The sequence below is a fragment of the Schistocerca serialis genome, chromosome 4 (genome assembly GCF_023864345.2).
Source record: "Schistocerca serialis cubense isolate TAMUIC-IGC-003099 chromosome 4, iqSchSeri2.2, whole genome shotgun sequence".
In the NCBI taxonomy this organism is placed as follows: domain Eukaryota; kingdom Metazoa; phylum Arthropoda; class Insecta; order Orthoptera; family Acrididae; genus Schistocerca; species Schistocerca serialis.
In genome coordinates, this window is record NC_064641.1 from 385,408,544 (window position 1) to 385,425,258 (window position 16,715).

The window sequence follows — 16,715 nt, forward strand, 5'->3', positions numbered from 1 at the left end:
GGGACTTGTGGTACCACTAACTGATCATCCCTTCCCGTTCACTAGCGAACGGCAAGTGGGAAAAATGATTGTCCGCAAGACTCTGTATTTCTCGAATTCCCTCGTCGTCACCATTTCGCGAATTGAATGTGGGGAGAAGTAATATGTTTTCCGACTCTTCCCAGAAAGCAATTTCTCGAAATTTCGGTGGTAAACCTATCCGCGTTGCACAACGCCTCTGTTGTAGCGTCTGACACAAGAGTTTGTTGACCATGTCTGTAACGCTCTCGCGCTGACGAAACCATCCCGTGACGAAGCGCGCCACTCTTCGTTGGAAGTGTTTTTTCCCAATGAGTCTGTCTTCTGGAGCATTACCTTCATTTTTAATGCATTTAAAAGACCACTAGAAACAGACTATTTTTGGTTTATTTAAGTGGTAACCTCCTAAAATTAACATTGAGTGGATGATACGAAAGTTACATTATTGTTATAAAAGATTAACATGATTAAATTAACACAATTATTTATAATATTAAAAAAAACGTACAGGGAAATATCACCACAGATGTACTGGACAAACAACATAATCAGAGTCAAGCTAAGTCTGCAAATCCCATTTTGCTATCTGTGTGACGAAGCGATTTAAGAGTGTTCGTCGTTTAAACCTCAAGTAAAAACATACGCTTGGTGATTGACCAGTGACCATAGGACACAGCCACTGGATCTTATTACGCAGTTGGAACTTATGTGTTTGGTATTGTCACGGGAATTCACAAATTTCTTTCGGTGGGGGGTGGGGGGGAGCAAGACTATAGAATTCCGCTTTCTTATTACATAATGAGTTGGTCAGTTTCGAAACATGTTACGGTATAAGAACTAAATTGAAGAGGTGACACAAAAACCGTATTATACCACAGAGAATTGGCGATTATACACTCAGTATAAAATTAAAAATTCTGTATTCCAGACCCCAGTTGGGGGGGGGGGGGGGGGTCAAGGGCACACTATTGCCTCCACTGCAGACGCCTATGGGTCTGCTGTTGTCATCGTGGATCGTTAGGGAAGTTCACTGCGGGGCACCTGAACGAGGCGGCGCTGCAGACACTCAGTTCTAACATGGCCCTCCTGGTCGCAGCCCTAGCAGGTCCTCGGTTGGCCGTCATATATAACAATTGGGCGGCAGCCGCCAACGAAAACAATGGATGGAACGTGCAACGTGCTTCTTAAGTTCCATGCGCACTTGTCGTACACCATTAAGGACAGGGTACGTTTCGAATGTATTACATTTCTCCTCTGTGTGGCTCAGAACTGTGCCATATGGCCGCAGCGCATCAACGACAAGGTTGGCGGGAACTTCGAACGGTAGTTCAAAGATGCGCACGGTACGCACCCCCAGACCAGCTTGGTCAACTGCTACCACGTTCACATTATCATCTGCGTCTCAGAAGCGAAAGGTATTTGCAGATCGTTGGAGGAGACTGACGCAGGCCGCTTCTTCAATCAGTTTGAGGTACACTGTGCTGTATACACTAGACAAATGAATGCCTATCAGTTCTTGCGGTTCTATGTGCACGATGTCTGGAAGAAACCGTTCAGTTTTATGGGTCTTCGATCTCGTGTGCGATGCGTTGAACCTTAGTTTGATTGTAGGTTGTCGATGTGAGAAGGCCATGGCAGGAAGGTACCGGTACTATAAGGCAATACAACGACGCAACCGCGCACTAGCAGGGAAACAAACAACGCCTGCGGAGCGCTGCTCGGCGCGCCGAGCCCGTCCGCACGGTATCACGGCTGAAGGCCGACTGATATTCCGGAGACATGGTTTAGCCACAGCCTGGGGGATGTTCCCAGAGTTGGACGGGTCGTGAGTCGTGTTAGGGTAGCTCAGGTGGTAGAGCACTTGCCCGCAAAAGGCAGTCTCGGTCCGGCACACAGTTTTAATCTGCCAGGAAGTTTCGTATCAGCGCACACTCCGCTGCAGAGTGAAAATCTCATGCTGAAGACACCACTTTGTTATACATACACACATCAAACAAAGTTTTGCATCACCCCGGTTCCCAGAACTCCTGAACATAGACGTTGAATGTGGATGTTGTATCACAGACACAATTCCTTTGACTGTTCAGAGATGTCACTAACGCCGGCCGGTGTGGTCGAGCGGTTCTAGGCGTTTCAGTCTGGCACCGTGCGACCGCTACGGTCGCAGGTTCGAATCCTGCCTCGGGCATGGATGTGGTCCTTAGGTTAGATAGGTTTAAGTAGTTCTAAGTCCTGGGGGACTGATGACCTCAGATGTTAAGTCCCATACTGCTCAGAGCCATTTGAGCCATTTGATGTCACTAACCCCGCCTAAAGATGCAAACAACCATGCATGAGCAACGTCTATTACACGGAGGGGGTCCGACAGCCGATCAGTTCCAGTCATTCCACCACGAAGAAGGTGCACAGCTCATGTTGTCTGCAGTTCAACCATGCGTAGACGGTCAATACCGCGGTTCGAGCGCGTCCGCATTCTTACTTTGTGCCAGGAAGGGGTCTCAACAAGGGAAGCGTCTAGGCGTCTCGGATTGAACCAAAGCGATGTTGTTCGGACATGGAGGAGATACAGAGAGACGGGAACTGTCGATGAAATGCCTCGCTCAAGTCGCCCATGGGCTACTACTTCAGTGGATGATCGCTACCTACGGATTATGACTCGGAGGAATCCTGACAGCTATGCCACCATGTTGAATAATGCTTTTCGTGCAGCCACAGGACGTCGTGTTACGACTCAAACTGTGCGCGATAGGCTGCGTGATGCGCAACTTCTCTCCTGACGTCAATGGCGAGGTCCATCTTCGCAACGACGACACCATGCAGCGCGGTACAGATGGGCCCAACATTATGCCGAATGGACCACTCGGGATAGGCATCACGGTCTCTTCACCGATGACTGTCGCATATGCCTTCAAACAGACAATCGTCGTAGACTTCTTTGAAGGCAACCCGGTCATGCTGAACGAGTGCAGCAAGGTGGAGGTTCCCTGCTGTTTTGGGGTAGCGTTGTGTGGGGCCGACGTACGCCGCTGGTGGTTATGGAAGGCGCCGTAACGGCTGTGCGATACCTGAAAGCCATCCTCCGAACGATAGTGCAACCATATTGGCAGCATATTGGCGAGACATTCGTCTTCATGGAGGGCAATTCGCGTCCCCATCGTGCACATCCTGTGAATGGCTTCCTTCAGGACAACGATGTCACTCGACTAGAGTGGCCATAGCCGAGCGGTCTAAGGCGCTGCAGTCATGGACTGTGCGGCTGATCCCGGCGGAGGTTCGAGTCCTCCCTCGGGCATGGGTGTGTGTGTTTGTCCTTAGGATAATTTAGGTTAAGTAGTGTGTAAGCTTAGTGACTGATGACCTTAGCAGTTAAGTCCCATAAGATTTCACACACATTTGAGCATTTTAGAGTGGCCGGCATGTCCTCCAGACATGAATCCTATCGAACGTGCGTGGCATAGATTGAAAAGGGCTGTTTATGGACGACGTGATCCACCAGTCACTTTGAAGCGTCTACGCCGAATCACCGTTGAGGAGTGGGACAGTGTGGACCAACAGTGTCTTGATGAACTTATGGATAGTATGCCACGACGAATACAGGCACTAGGACGTGCTTCTGGGTATCAGAGGTACCGGTGTGTGCAGCAGTCTGGACCACCACCTCTGAAGGCCTCGCTCTGTGGTGGTACAACATGCAATGTGTAGTTTTCATGAGCACTAAAAACGGCGTAAACGATGTTTTTGATGATCTTTATTCCAATTTTCTGTACAGGTTTCGGAACTCTCGGAACCGAGGTGATGCAAACCTTTTTTTGATGTGTGTATCAAAATCGCGATGCATGCTCTCAATAGCAGCAGCCAGAACATAGTATGTATGGCGAGCCACAAACCTCTTTATAGCAAGCATAGCAGGTTTTCTACCTAGTGTTTCGTTTCGAGCCAGTGCACGGTAACCGCAAGAAAAGCCCTACTAAAATGTTTTGAGTAGTGTGCTGTGATTGTAACTGCATCAGCTCTTGATAGTTTCTATGAGTTTAATTTTTTTGTTATTTTACCTTTTCTTCAGTCATGCAGCAATAGTCTTTCTACGCATCACTGTCCTGTTTGGTGGCGACCTTTTATTAACTTTATAAACAACTTTTCGTCTACCACTGAAAACTGCTGGACAGGATAGCAGACCAAGTCCAAGCGCTTCGGTTGGTAGCGCTATTTGCGAAGGAAGGTGTCGATTGTGTTTTCTTTGCACCTGTACTTCCAGTTTGAAGCCCATGCTTTCTTCCCTCGCTGCAGGGATTGTTCCATTTCAGTTAACTTCGTTGGATGAATCCTCTGCAATGTAAACACAGATTGTGCGATTTTTCGTAAAATGATTATACAGGGTGAGTTACTAACTATTGCCACCTAGAATAACTCCGAAAGTATGACAGGAGCTGAAAAGTTAGTGGGACAAAAGTTGCATGGGACAACGGAGCCGTAATATGAAGTTCTTTTCTATTTGCTAGGTGAGTCGCTTCAGAGATATGAATGTCAACTTTTTTTTTGTTTGTTTAGATGGGATGCTATATTTTGGTACTTATTTTCTGATTCTGGCTATCGAGACGAATCCAATGATGTGTAACAGTAAGGTCTTTGAAGGTCAAAGAAGGTCACAAAGGTGGCATGAACATCCATTTACAGAAGGTGTTCGAAGCGATGACCATTGGTATCAATGCAGTGCTGCAATCTTCTTATCATGGATTGAGTGGTATTCCTTATCACATCGGCACTTATAGAAGCACATGCTCTGACAATTCTCTCTCGCATATCTTCAGGTATAGTTGTAACGTCTTTATAAACAATGTCTTTTACGAATCCCCACAAGAAAAATTCCACAGGCGTCAAGTCTGGCGAACGAGCCGGCCACGCCACATCTCCGCGTTCAATCCAACGATTTGGGAATTGTCTCTGCAACTCATTTCTTGCCATCAGTGAAAAATGTGCCGGACACCCATCGTGTTGATACCACATTCTAAAAAATGGCTCGGAGCACTATGGGACTTAACATCCGTGGTCATCAGTCCCCTAGAACTTAGAACTACTTAAACCTAACTAACCTAAGGACATCACACACATCCATGCCCAAGGCAGGATTCGAACCTGCAACCGCAGCAGTCGCGCGGTTCCGGACTGAGCGCCTAGAAGCGCTAGACCACCGCGGCCGATACCACATTCTGTTCCTTGTTCCTAAAGGTATTTCTTCCAATAACAGACCTAATGTTTCTTGCAGGAATGTAGTGTACTTCCTACCATTAACATTTCCTTCGATGAAATAGGGGCCTATAATACTGTCCTCCAGAATCCCACACCATACATTCACCGACCACGGTTTTTGGTGTGCAACTTGCCGCAACCAACATGGATTTTCAGTTGCCCAATAATGAATATTATGCAAATTAACATTTTCATGGTTCGTGAATGTGGCCTCGTCAGTAAATAAAATCGAATTAATAAATGTGTCATCCCTCTGAATCGGAAGTTGAGCCCATTGGCAGAATTCAATACGACTCATACAATCCGTACCAGTTAATTCTTGGTGGAGACTGATATGGTAGGGATGATATTTATGGCGGTGCAGAAAACGAACAGCACTACTCTGGCCCATGCCAGATTCCCTTGCGATTTGACGCTAACTAACCCAAGGATCTCGAACCACAGTGGCGATAATACCAATTTCCGTTTCCTCGTTAGTAACTTACCTTTGCTGGATATGTTTCTGATGCGTTAAAGATCCAGTTGTTCTCAATTTATCATACACATATTTACATGTACGACGTGTGGGGTTAGTACGTTGAGTATATCTTTCATTGTATAAGTCTCAAGCTCCCACTGAATTTCGTTGGTATTCTCCACAAATGAGAAGCAGATCGACTTGTTCTTCGAAGGAATACATCATTCACATTCGCTTGATTCGACGATACTAGTTTTACCGTTCCTATCAGTGTTGTATTGCGAAACCGTCGAATGCTGTTTACATGTCAAGGGCATGTTAGATGGATATGCCGTATTCGGCGAATATCTACTATTTGCACATTATACGAGAGAGAATTGTCAGAGCATGTGCTTCGATAAGTGCCGATGTGATAAGGAATACCACTCAATCCATGATTGCAGCACTGCATTGATACCAATGGTCATCACTTCGAACACCTTCTGTAAATGGGCGCTCATGCCACCTTTTTGACCTTCGTTGACCTTCAAACACCTTACTGTTACACGTCATTGGATTCGTCTCGATAGCCGCTATCAGTGTATCCCGTTTAAAAAAACAAAGTTGACCTTTATATCTCCGACGAGACCCCACCTAGCAACAAAACACCAACGTAATATTATGGCCCCGTTGTCCCATGCAAAATTTGTCCAACAAACTTTTCAGCTACTATCATACTTTCGGAGTTATTCTAGGTGGCAATAGTTAGTGACTCACCCTATATTTTGCCATTTATTGTAATTGCGACAGTTACAGTACATTGTTTCCTTAGGTTAGCGACGTATTCTCGGAAAACTGTGGTATCACTTGGCAATAGATGGGGCATGTGTTCCAAATTTAATACTACATAAAACATTTTGAAATTGTAACTGCTTACCTGCATATGATTCCTTAAGTTGGACGCCGTACTCTAGGCAGACTTAAAAATTTTATTTCCCGGACAGAGCTTACATTTTACGGTCGTATTTTCTTTGCTTTGTGCAATATTTAAAACAAAATAATTTCTCTAGCAATGAAACGGAAATGCTCTCGCTGTTTTCTATTTCGCTCTACATGATCTGTATCAGAGCAAGAAACAAAAAAAGAGACAAATCTCGACTTCACTCATGGCACACAGCTTTAACAATGAACGAACGAAGATGCACCAAACAATATAGAGGTGACACATCTTACGCCACCTGCGAGATACGTGCAGAAGAGAGCCTGCCTGAGGAACAACCCACCTTGGAATGACACCGTCAGCGCCACACACCACGCCGATAAGAGGCCATCGTAGCGGGCGTTCGTATCGCCGGCGTTCGAGTCGCCGACGTTAGAATCTCCATTGTCACGAGTCCGGAGTTCGACTCGACGGAGTTTGAGTCCCCAGCGTTCGGGGTCTCCATTGTCTCAGTCTTTAATGTATGTCAGAAGTCAGCTTATGTGGGATAGAGCTGCGAGTACAAGTGTAACAGACTCAAGCCTCTGCTTGTTATCAGATAGTGATTAGAGCTCAAGTAGGGCTTCTTGTTAATAGCAATACCTGTACAGTCCGCAGCTCATGGTCTAGTGGCTAGCGTTGCTGCCTCTGGATCACGGGATCCGGGGTTCGATTCCCATGCGGGTTGGGGATTTTCTCTACCCGGCTACTGGATGTCTGTGTTCATTTCATCATCTTCATCATCATCATTCGTGAATGTGGCTAAAATTGGACTGCGTAAAGGTTGGGACATTGCACAGACGCTGATGACCGCGCAGTTGAGCGCCCCACAAACCAAACATCATCGTCAGTACCCGTACAACTACTACTACTGTCTGGATATATACCAACAGATTCAGTGGAATGATTGTGCCGGAAGTTATTCCCTGATGTCTTAACAGATGTCCTATCATCCTGTCCCTTCTTCTCGTCAGTATTTTCCACATATTCCTTTCCTCTCTGATTCTGCGCAGAACCTTCTCATTCCCCACCTTATTCGTCTATAGCACCACGCAAGAAATGCTTCGACTCCTTTCTGTTCCGGTTTTTCCATAGTCCATGTTTTACTACCATACAATACTCTGCTCCAAACCTACATTCACTGAAACTCCTTCCTCAAATTAAGATTTATATCTGATACTAGTAGACTTCTCTTGGCCAGGAAAGCCCTCTTTGCCTGTGCAAGTCTGTTTTTTATCTCCTCTTAGCTCTGTCCATGAAAGATTATTTTGCTGCCTTTGTAGCAGAATACCTTGATTTTGTCTACTTCGTGACCACAAGTCCTAATGTTAAGTTTCTCGGTTTTTTTCATTTCTGCTCGTTCATATGACCTTTGTCTTTTTTCAGTTTCTTCTCAATCCATATTCCGTACTCATTAGACTGTTCATTCCATTCAGCAGATCCTGTAATTCTGTCATCCCCGAATCTTATAGTAGATGTCCTTTCACCACAAATTTTAATCCTTCTCTCGAACGTTTCTCCTATTCCCGTCATTGCTTCTTCGACGTATAGATTGAACAATAGGGGCAAAAAACTATAACCCTGTGTCACACACTTTTTAATCCGAGCACTTCGTTCTTCGCCTTCCAGTCTTATTGTTCCCTCCTGGTACTCGTACATACCTTCTTTCCCCTTTGCGTACCACTGTTTCTCTCAGAATTTCGAATATCTTGAACTATTTTACGTTGTCGAACGCTTTTCTTAGTAGCCAAATCCAATGAACGTGTCCCGATTATTCTTCAGTGTTGCTTCCATTATCAACCGCAAAGTCAGAAGTGCGTCTCTGTTGCTTTTACCTTTCCTAAAGCCACATTGATCATCATCTAACAGATCATTCTTCTGTATATTATCCTTGCCAGCAATTTGGATGCACGAGCTGTTAAGCTGATTGTGAGTTAATTCTCGCACTTGTCGGCTCTTGCTTTCTTCGGAATCATGCAGATAATGTTTTTCGGAAAGACTGATGGTACACCGCCAGTTTCATACATTCTGCACACCGACGTGAACAGCCGTTTTGTTACCACTTCCTCCAATGATTTTAGAAATTCCAATGGAATTTCACCCACCCTTCTGTCTTATTAGATCCCAAGTCTTTAAAAGCTCTTTTAAATTCTGATTCTAATACTGGATACCCTGTCTCTTCCTACCGACTTCCGTTTCTTTTACTTTCACGCCATCAGACAAGCTCTCCCCCTCATAGAGTCCTTCAATGTACTCTTTCCACCTATTCTCTCTCTCCTCTGCATTTAACAGCGGAATTTGCACTTCACTCTTAATGCTGTCATCCTTGCTTTTAATTTCACCTTTTCCGCATTCTGAGTGAGACCTTCCAATAATCAATTCTTTTTCGACTTCTTCATATTTTTCATGCAGCCATTTCGCATTAGCTTCCTACCCCTTCCCATTTATTTCATTCCTAAGTGACTTGTATATCTGTATTCCTGAATTATTCTGAAAATGTTGGTACTTCCTTCTTCGTCGATCAACTGAAGAATTTTTTCTATTGTCCGCAGTTATCTTCCTTGCAACTATGTTCTCTTTCCAGCTTACATGATTGCCCTTTTTAGAGATGTCCATTCCTCTTCAACTGAATTGACTGCTGAGCTTTTCATCGTTGCAGCCACAGAGAACTTCAAGCGTATCTCTTCATTCTTTAGTACTTCCATATCCCACTTCTTTGCACACTTATTCTTCCTGACTAGTCTCTTATTTTTCAGTCTATTCATTATTACTAAATTGTGATCTGAGTCTACGTCTGGTCGTAGGTACGCTTTACAATATAGTATCTGATTTCGGAATCTCTGCTTCGCCATGATGTAATCTAACTGGAATCTTCCCCTATCTCCTGGTCTTTCCCAAGTTTACCCCCTCCTCTTGTGATTCTTGAACAGGGTATTCTCTAGTACCAGATGAAATTTATTGCAGAACTGAATTAGTCTTTCTCCCCTCTCATTCCTATTGCCAAGCCCAGAGTGTCCCGTAACCATTTCCTCTACTCGTTCTACAACCGCATTCCAATCCTCCATGACATAGATTTTCAACTCCCTTTACGAGCTGAATTACCTGATCTATATGCTGATATACTTTATCTGTCTCTTCCTCTTCTACTTGCGACGTAGGCATGTATACATGATCTATTGTCGTCGATGTTGGTTTGCTGTCAATTTTGATAAGAACAACCTTATCACCGAACTGTTCATAGTAACTCACTCTTTGCCCTACCTTCCTATTCATAATGAATCACGTTACACCTCTTTCTGCTGCTGCTGATAATACCTTATCGAGTGCACATATATAAAAGGTTTGTGCAATGGCGAAGCTGTCATTTATACTCAGATTATTTAGGTGAAAAGGTTCGGTTTCCTACGTGATTATGGCCGTACGACGGGAATTAACATACTTTGAACTTCCCACGCGGGGTAGCCGGGCGGTGTAGACGCTTTGCCACGGTTCACGCGGCTCCCCCCGTCGCAGGTTCGAGTCCTCCCTTGTGCATGGGTATGTGTGTTGTTGTTAGTGTAAGTTAGTTTAAGTTAGATTAAGTAGTGTGTAAGTCTAGGGACCGATGACCTCAGTAGTTTGGCCCCATAGGAACTTACTGCAAAAAAGTACTTTGAACTCGGAATGGTAGTTGGAGCTAGATGCATGGGACATCCCATTTCGTAAATCGTTAGAGAATTCAACATTCTGAGATCCACAGTGACAAGAGTGTGCCCGGAATACCAAATTTCAGGCATTACTTCTCACCGCAGACAACACAGTGGCCGACGACCTTCACTTAACGACCGAGAGCAGCGGCGTTTGCGTAGAGTTGTCAGTGCTACCAGACGAGCAACACTGTTTGACATAACCGCAGAAATCAATGAAGGACGTACGACGAACGTATACGTGAGGACAAGGAGGGGAAATGCGGCGTTAATAGGCTATGACAGCAAACGACCGACGCGAGTGTCTTTGTTAACATTACAACATAGCCTGTAGCAGTTGTAAATTGTCGTAGCTGTGCTGGGAAAGTACCAGAGATCCAAGCGCTAATAAAAAGCACTGATGATCAAATCTTTATAGGCACTGAAAGCTGGCTATAGCCGGATATAAGCTGAGCCAAAATTTTTGTGAAGAACCTAACGATGTTCCGAAAGGATAGGCTACACACGGTTGGCGGTGCCGTGTTTGTTGCTGTCATAAGTAGATTAACTTGTCGCGGAATTGAAGTAGATACTTCCAGTGAGTTAATAGGGGCAGAGATCATTGTTGGCAACTGGAATAAAATAATAATTGGATCCTTTTACCGACATCCCAATTCAGATGATACAGTTGCTGAAAGGTTCAAAGAAAACTTGAGTTTTATTTCAAACACGCACCCGACTCATAGGATAATAGTTGGTGGTGACTTTAATTTACCCTCGATATGTTGGCGAAAATACATGTTTAATTCCGGAGGTAAGCATAAAATATCATCCGAAATTGTGCTAAACGCATTCTCTGAAAATTATTTCGAGCAGTTAGTTCATGAGTCCACGCGAATAGTAAGCGGTTGTGAAAACGCATTTGACCTCTTAGCAACAAATAATCCTGAGTTAATAACGAGCATCAAAACCGATTCAGGGATTAGTGAACACAGGGTTGTCGTAGCGATATTGAATATTGTAATCCCTAAATCCCTGAAAAATAAGCGAAAACTATATGTATTCAAAAAAGCAGAGAAAAATTCACTTTACGCCTTCCTGGGAGACAATGTCCACTCATTCCAAATTAATAGTATAAGTGTAGACCAGAAAGAAATAGTATGGGCAACAATTGAGAGGTTTATACCAATTAAATTAATAAACGACGGAGCTGATCCTCCTTGGTGCACAAAACAGGTTAGAACACTGGTGCAGAACCAACGAAACAAACATGCCAAATTTAAACGGACGCAAAATCCCCAAGATTTCGATCTTTTACAAAAGCTCGAAATTTAGAGCGGACTTCAGTGCGACATACCTATAACTGATTCCACAACGAAACGTTGTTTCGAAATCTGGCAGAAAATCCAAAGAGATTCGGGTCGTGTGTGAAGTATGTTAGCGGCAAAAAACAATCAATGCCTTCTCTGCGCGATAGCAATGGAGATAGAATCAAAGAAAGTGCTGCCAAAGCAGAGTTACTAAAACACAGCCTTCCGAAATGCCTTCACAAAAGAAGACGAAGTAAATATTCCTGAATTCGAATCGAGAACAGCTGCCAACATGACTAACGTAGAAGTAAATATCTTCGGAGTAGTGAAGCAACTTAAATCACTTAATAAAAGCAACTCTTCTGGTCCAGACTGCGTTTCAATTAGGTTCTTTTCGGAGTATGCTGATGCGTTAGCTCCATACTTAACAATCATATACAATCGTTCGCTCGACGAAAGATCCGTACCCAAGACTGGGAAGTTGCACAGGTAACACCAATATCAAGAAAGGTAGTATGCGTAATCCACTAAATTACAGGCCCATATCGTTAACGTCGATATGCAGCAGGATTTTAGAACAAATATTGTGTTCGAACAGTATGAATTACCTCGAAGAAAACTGTCTATTGACACACAGTCAACATGCGTTTAGAAAACATCTTTCCTGTGAAACAACACTAGCTCGTTATTCGGATGACGTTTTGAGTGCTATTGACAAGGAATTTCAGATCGATTCCGTATTTCTGGATTTCCGGAAGGCTTTTGACTCTGTACCACACAAGCGGCTCGTAGTGAAATTGCGTGCTTATGGAATATCGTCTCAGTTATGTGACTGCATTTGCGATTCCCTGTCAGAGAGGCCACAGTTCGTAGTAATTGACGGAAAGTCGTCGAATAAAACAGAAGTGATATCTGTCGTTCCCCAAGGTAGTGCTATAGGCCCTTTGCTGTTTCTTATCTATATAAACGATTTGGGAGACAATCTTAGCAGTCGTCTTAGGTTGTTTGCAGATGACGCTGTCGTTTATCGGCTAATAAAGTCATCAGAAGATCAAAACAAACTGCAAAACGATTTAGAAAAAATATCTGACTGGTGCGAAAAGTGGCAGTTGACCCTAAATAACGAAAGTGTGAGGTCATCCACGTGAGTGCTAAAAGGAACTTGTTAAGCTTCGGTTACACGATAAATCAGTCTAATCTAAAAGCCGTAAATTCAACTAAATACCTAGGTATTAAAATTACAAACAACTTAAATTGGAAGGAACACACAGAAAATGTTTTGGGGAAGGCTAACCGAAGACAGCGTTTTATTGGCAGGACACTTAGAAAATGTAACAGACCTACTAAGGAGACTGCCTACACTACACTTGCCCGCCCTCTTTTAGAATACTGCTGCGCGGTGTGGGATTCTTACCAAATAGGAGTGACGGAGTACATCGAAAAAGTTCAAAGAAAGGCAGCACGTTTTGTATTATCGCGAAATATGGGAGAAAGTGTCACAGAAATGATACAGGATTTGGGCTGGAAATCGATAAAGGAAAGGCGTTTATCGTTTGGACGGAATCTTCTCACGAAATTCCAATCACCAACTTTCTCCTCCGAATGCGAAAATATTTTGTTGACACCGACCTACATAGGAAGGAACGATCACCACGATAAAATAAGGGAAAGCAGATCTCGTACGGAAAGATATAGGTGTTCGTTCTTTCCGCGCCTATACGAGATTGGAATAATAGAGAATTGGGAAGGTGGTTCGATGAACCCTCTGCCAAGCACTTAAATGTGATTTGCAGAGTAAACATGTAGATGTAGATGTAGTGTCTTTCCTGGGGCCATGATCATATCAGTTGGACCCTAGACGACTGTGGAAGAGAGATCAATTCATGCAGAATAGCTTGCACCAGCAACACTTTCACAATTATGGACGGCTATAGGGGTAGTATAAATTAAATATTTCTGCAGGGGACTTCCAAAGACTTGTTGAGCCCATGCCACGTCGGGTTTCTGCTCTAAGCTGGGCAAAAGGAGGTCAGACACGATACTAGGAGGTATTCCATGACGTTTGGCACCTCAGTGTATTTTAAACTTTTACTAGTGTATGCGTTTTTCAATCTGTATTTCTGCCATAGAACCCAACGTCGTCCCAAAGGGACAAACACATCCCATTTTGCATTGGACTCAGTCACAAATGCTGCTCCTACAAGGTATCAAATTTTGCATCACTGCCGCGTTCGTCTCACATGACGCCCATTAACTTCTTCTTTCCTTGAATGAAGAAACCATTGCGTGGCTGGCATTTATAGAACTAGGAAGAGGAGATTTTTCAAGGTGAGACGTTTTCTGAACAGACAAATGCAAACTTCTACAAAGAAGATCTCCTCCAAATCTGTCATCATTGGGAACAATATGTCTCACTGAAGGGTGAATACGAAAGAGAAAGACTCACACCAGCGCCAAATTTCATGGCTGTAGCTTTTGATGTTCTAGGTAATGATTAAATCTTTATGACCACCTCTCATATTTAAGGCGAAAAAATGTTTTTAAGCAGCGGTTGTAGCACAGAGTCATGTGGAAGACTTAGGACGACAGCAGAGCGGGAATGTTGACGGAAATGGATTCGTTAGGAGGATTGGTGAGCCAGACAAAAACAGGGGGTGTCGTTAAAAAGTCGGCGTCCACAGTCCGTCGGGCAAGGAACGCAAAACGCTCCTCCATTAGCTGGTTTTTAAGAGATTAGCAATGAGGCGACTAAGAGCCAGAGCTCGACATTGCGAGTAAGCAGATAACGACCGGCGCTTACGGCCTGGAAACGACCGCTCCCCTTTATCCTTGCGCCGAATGTCTGTGCAGATGAAGCTCCTCGCTGGAAGTAATAATCCTAATACCTCTGTTGCATAATTCCAGGAGAACGACAATCATCTAATTTTTTTTATTTTGCACAGATCTTTTTAGTAAAGCAGGCAGTGAAAACATAACTCATTTCGCATGTAATAATAATTAAAATTGACACACTAGGAAATCACTTAAGCTTATAATACAACTTTTTTCCAACAAACGTTCATTTGTAAATACTCCGCTTTATTCATACCATTTTCATTATCTGAAAACATATTTTATTACAAATTCATTAGACGTAACCCACACGTTTTTCTTGCAGCCATCAGACTAACAGTGAATACATCATCAGCTGCATCATCAGCTACAAGCACATACTACATGACACAGATGAACGTAACACCTCACAATTCAGAATCAAGTTCCTTAACCCTATCTTCATCAGTTACAATATCCTCTACATCAACATCATCATTATTCCCCTACACTTCGTTACAACTTATATCTCATCTCAATGCAACATTATCACATTTCACGAATACAATATGTTATAATAAGAAGAAAGAAACCCAAACATCACAATATACGTAGACCTCAACATCGCATCTTAACACTCCAAGGAAATTCGAACATTACAATATGATTCTCAATCTATTATCTCCACATTGGAAAAAATTCTGATCATAGTGCACCAATATTCAAATTACAATCATCCATTGCATATTCAAATACTTTCCACTTCTTCCTCATTTTATTTTTTAACTGTAATACAGTTTGCTCACAAAAATTATGCATGAATTAGACAGCTTTCACGTATGACAGTTTTCAAAAAATTTTCTCAGAAATGTGGTCTGGAAAACAATCTCGCCTCTAACCACTATGTCTATTTTAAAAACTAATGAAGGTAGTAGATGAATGTTGTTTCCTTACTTCAACCTCCAAGCAAAGTTCTCCAATTACAACAAAATTATTAATTCTTCCGTGCTTTCGTAATAATCATAGCCCCTTGTGGCTATATTCCATATACTCACATTAAATTGCTGATTATACTCCTGTAATGTTACATTAACAAACCAACAAGTCTCACTTCCTACGTTCCATCAAGTATTTTAAAACAAACACAAATATCCTCAAATTCCCGAAACATACCCTAAACTCATGTATATAATTTTCAGACAAAACAAAACCCAGAGCACATCTAGTGTCATTACTTTTTCATTAATATTTTTAAGTGAGAAAAGTGAGATGCAAATTTTATTTCTCAGCAACAGAATATTTCCAAAACACATTCGAAAACTATTAAGAATGCATTATAAAATCCTAAGTGCAGTCAGTACTGAATTACATATACTTCTTAAGCCCAAACAGTAGAAAAATATAAGGCATTTCTGATATAATATCTTTCAATAATATTTCCAACCAAGAGCAGTAACATGCAAATTCCATTTTAAAATAGCATGTATCTGCTGGTTACATTGTCTTAATAAGCGCAATAATTGCTTCCTCAGCTGAGAATACATGAAATACAAACATTGTCATCAGTTTTCCACAGCACTGTCTTACAGTTAATGAGGAACTTACTGGTATATACACAAGAGATTTGTACTGCAAGGAACACTGTTTATGAATCTCATTGTTTTCTGCTATGAAGTTAAAAGAAACAATAAAAACAGTTGAAGGCTGTGGTAGGGGCTCCTTATCAGTTAGAGGGCCCGCACAACAGATAAGGAAGTTAGGCTGCCGACCTCCCCGACCTCCCTTCAAGAGCTCAGATCGAAACATCGCCAGTGGATGTAAACAACAACAAACTTTCCACATAAGCACGGAACTACTTAGTGAAAACCAATGTGACAGAGATCCACCAATTGGAACTAATGTGACTACGTGTAGCACTCCTCCGAATCAGCGTTACAAGCACGCCCGCAGTCTCAGACTGGCAGTGTGTACCTACAGCTAGGAAAACTATGCCCAATACCTACGCCAGCTCTAGAATAGTAGACACTCGCCGTAGCATTCAGTGGAACGTTGTATCTTTGTACGTGTGTAGAGTAGTATTTTGGTTACATTTCCGTTTCATTGTCTTGTAATCTTATCTGGGTTTTGCCACCACAAGAATTGTTGTGCTTTTTGTTGTTCTTGCACTTGGAAATTAGTGCACGCCAAGAAGGCGTTTTAGTTATAATAAAGTGCGTTCAGACTTAATCGTTAGTTCTTTCCCACCGACG